Here is a 4,365-nt window from a genome sequence, read left to right on the forward strand (position 1 = left end):
GGCAAAGAAAAGGCAGGGAGGCCGAACGAGACCCCCAGCAACCCAACGCCGGACCAAACAGAAGGCCGGAAGAAAGAACAAGCACAGGAAACCACCAAAACGGAAACCCGAGGAAGCAGAGAAGCAGAGGGCCAAGCAGCAGAAGAACCCGGACACCCATGAGTCAGGAGGGAGAGCACGACCAGAAGGCCCAGCCAGAGAACACTCAGAACAAGAAGGAAGCCCGCAGACCAGGAGCAATAGGAGGCAACCCCGGAGGAGCCAACCCAGAAGCCCCGAAAACCCGGACCCACACAGGGCCAGACAAGGGACCCTCAGTCCAGGAAAAAAGAAGAGGGCGGTCAGCCAGACAGGAGCAACGGGGAACCGAAGCTCAACAGCACCCAACCGAACCCCAGGAACCAGGCAGAGACACGGACACCCAACAAGAGGTGAACCAAACCCAGGAACAAAGCGCCGGCATGAGCAGGCCCAGAAGGACCCACCAGAACATGACACGAAACCAAGAGAGCACCCCGCCAGGATCCACCGAGAGAGCACAGACAAGGATACCCATCCGAAAAAAGGCGACCACCAGACGCCCAAAACCAGCAGAAACCGGAAACCCCTGCACACCAAAAGAGGGGAAACCAGAGCCAAGTCAAGGACACAGCACCAGCGAAAGAGAGCCAGGCCCCAAACAAACCAGACACGAACGCCAGAGAGCCAAAACGCGAACCGCCACTGGAAACACACCCCAGGGGGGACGCAAAAGGAAAGGGAGAGCAGGACCCAACCCAAACCGTCGGAGAAGCCGACGGCCACAGGCACCCCCAGGGAGCCACAAGCAGGAAAAAACCTGGTCCGACCCAGCTGAACCACAGAGACCAGGCGAGAGTAGGAGCGCCACAGTCAATAGGAGGGGCAACCAGGACCCACCGAAAGAAGCCAAATACAAGCCCAGAAAACGAGCAGGAGCGCCGCAGCAGCAGAGGAACACAAGGCCACACCAAGGAACCCCAGAAACCAGGAAACGTCAGTGCCAGAGCCATGAGCAACCAAAAAACAATAGCAACCAGCACGGAAGAAGCCAGAAACAGATGCAAAAAGGAGGCAGCAACAGCAAAAGAAGCCCCCCAGCATATGGCAACACCGAACTCCAGGGAGGGCAGACCCCCGAAAGGAAGGGGACACCGTACCCCAGCAGACAGAGCGAGCAACCCCGAAGAGATGCAGAAATATCCCACGGCACAGCCAAACACGGCCCACAACCAGCTGAACCGGACGGCAGCAGAGGAACAGAGCCAGCCGCACAGGCAAGGACCCCCGGGGAGGGAATCCAACCTAGAAACCCAGCCCACTACAGGCCAGACCACAGCACGGGTCCCAGCAACACCCAGCATCAGGACTGCGCAGAAAAGCCAAAAAACAGGCAGACCCCGGCATGACCAAGAGAGCAAGAGAGGGCAAGCCCAAGCGGACAAGAGAGGACCACGACCCCAGACACACAACCCAGGGAGGTCACGTCCCACATAGGCAAAGCGGCAGCTAGCAAGAAAGCCCACAGACACCCAGTGGAGCAACACAGAAGCCCCGGAGGGAAAAGTGGCAAGGGGACAAGGCGGCACAGACCCGCTGCAAACGACAGCGGACGCGCAGCGCCAGCCCAGCAGCCAGGGAGCAGGATGCCGCAGAGGCCGAGAGCCAAACCGGCGACCAGGCCCCCGCAAGAGAGACAAGGCCATAAAGACAGCCTACACGGTGACCAAAACACCGGCATCACCGCACACCCCAGCACACCATCCCAGCCACCCGGAACATCCAGGAAGCCAAGGACGAGGAACAGCCCAACCAGGCAAGAACCCCAGCCCCATAGACCACACACGAGGGCCGAAGTGGGGACGCAGAGAAGCAGCAGAGAGCAAGCAGCACAAGCAGGAGGCCCTAGGTACAAACCCCGGCAACACCAGGAGCCACCGCCACCCAAACAGGCCAAGGGCAACCCGCCAAAAACGGAACAGGAGCGGGAAGACCGGCACCACCATTAAAACATGGAACGCTTCACGAATCTGCGTGTCATCCTCGCGCAGGGGCCATGCTAATCTTCCCTGTGGAAAGGAGCAACCAGCAGCGCGGGATGAGCAGGAAGCGCCCAAAGACAGAGGCGGCCAGCGGCCAACATCCCTCGAAAGAAAGGGCCACACAGCAGCCCCAGTGCACAACCAACAGAACCCACGAGAGCACCACGGGAACGGAACCCCAACACACACCGGGGACAGGACAGAGAGGGGCGGACACGGGGAAAAGAGAAGGAGCACACCAACTCTACGTCGCACCACGCAAACACTCGAAGCGCAGCAGAGAACCGCAAGTCACACAGCCACAGAACGGGAACCCGACGCAAAGGTACCGGAGCGCCCCACAAGAACACTAGGGACGGCACCCAAGGATACCTACAAGTGCGCAAGGCGCAGGGAGACCAGGCGAACAGCCCCTGTCAGGCTCCAACCCGGGATCCCAGCCACAAAAGAGGCAGCCCACGCGGTAAGGCAGTATCCACAACCGGGAGGCAACCAGCACACGCAGAGGCAGCAGCCAGAAGGAGCGTCACACTGCCGCAGGCACAAACTCCGGCAGCAGAAGAATCACTCGGACACAGGGCAAACGGGCAGGAAGGAGGAGCAAGGAGCCACGCACCCCAACACCCCCAAGCAGTCAAGCGACAGCGACATCAAAGAACCAGGACAGCGCCAGCCTAAAGGGAATCCATGGGCGCGCCGGTCGGGATGTAGCTCAGTGGCAGAGCGCACGCTTCGCAAGCACGAGGTCCCAGGTTCAAACCCCGGCATCCCCAAGAGCCCACGCCATCCATCACGGACCTGAAAGAAAGAAAGAGCACCAACGCATAGCGAAGAACCACAAAACCGCTATGCGGGACTCACCCAGGGCAGGGGCCGGACACCACCAGCAGCAAGGCCCCCACCCCAAAGGAAAGGTAACCCATGGGCGCAACGGTCGGGAAGGAGCTCAGCGGCAGAGCGCATTACTTCGCATGCATGAGTTCCTGGGTACAAACCCCGGCATCCCCAGGAGCCTCCGCCGCCCACCACGGACCTGCAATAAAGAAAAGAGCACCACAGCATAGCGGGAACAAAAAACACTGCAAGGCGGGACTCACCCAGGGCAGGGGCCGGACACCACCAGCAGCAAGGCCCCCACCCCAACAGCGGGAAGGTACGGCACAGAGGAAACGCGGCACGCCTCCCAAACGCCCAGCTTCAGGAAGACGTGCACGCGACCCGGAAGTACCCGGGAGCGCACCAGCCGCAAAGGACCCGCAGGATCCAGGCAGCACACCGGCCACCACCGTCACGACCCCCAGCAAGCCCGGCAGGCCAGGGGACGGACCAGGAACGCCCCCCCGCCCGCACAGCCAGGCAGCCGGGCGGGGGGAGAAAGAAAGGAACGCCACACTAGCCCAGCAGGAGTAGCAGAACAGCACACCACGTCCATTCTGTCGACAGACAAAAAAAAAGAACAGACGGGATGCTGGGTAAGTACTGCTTATGTACTCCCGGTGGGAGGGGCAGTATTAGGGTCCCAGCATGCCTTCTGCTCTTTTTTTCTGTCGGGAGATAGTAATCTCCAATCTGTTAATGAAGGGGACGAGGACATAAGGGACCTGGGGGTAATGATATATTGTTTTAACACGATGAGAGGCATCCCAAAGTATGTCTGATGGAGAAAAAACATCAGAGCCATTTTGGATCCGAAACAAAAACAAGGCGTCTTAATATGGCTCCGGACTCTAAATATTGAATTTACCAGAGCAGAAAAAGGTCCGGCAGGAGCTATTATGATGATAGTACAACCGCAACAAGATACTGGTGCGAGCTAGCCCTCTACAGTGCGCCCAGAAAGGGCCAACTAGGAACTATCATGCTGATAGTACAACCGCAACAAGATACTGGTGCGAGCTAGCCCTCTACAGTGCGCCCAGAAAGGGCCAACTAGGAACTATCATGCTGATAGTACAACCGCAACAAGATACTGATGCCAGCTAGCCCTTTACAGTGCGCCCAGAAAGGGCCAACTAGGAACTATCATGCTGATAGTATAACCGCAACAAGATACTGGTGCCAGCTAGCCCTCTACAGTGCAACCAGAACAGGGACTGCTAGGCGCTATCACACCAGCGTGGCCAGCTGTTACTAGCCTTCACGATGACACGAGCTGCGGGAGAAACTATCACACTGACAACACAACCAGAACAGAGGCTGTGAGGACCAAATCACTCCACCAATCAACCAGAGGCGGAGGCTTCAAGGAGCTATAGCATTAAAACACAACTAGAACTAGCAGGAGCTATAACACAATTATATCTAA

At 58.4% G+C, this 4,365-nt stretch overlaps 1 pseudogene; it reads right to left on the reverse strand.

The window, feature by feature from the left end:
* Positions 1–2,024: 2,024 nt before the first annotated feature.
* Positions 2,025–2,095, reverse strand: LOC146867459 (U6 spliceosomal RNA; annotated as a pseudogene).
* Between the last annotated feature and the right edge of the window lie 2,270 nt (positions 2,096–4,365).

This window comes from Triturus cristatus, chromosome 1_2 (assembly GCF_964204655.1).
Source record: "Triturus cristatus chromosome 1_2, aTriCri1.1, whole genome shotgun sequence".
NCBI classification, from domain to species: domain Eukaryota; kingdom Metazoa; phylum Chordata; class Amphibia; order Caudata; family Salamandridae; genus Triturus; species Triturus cristatus.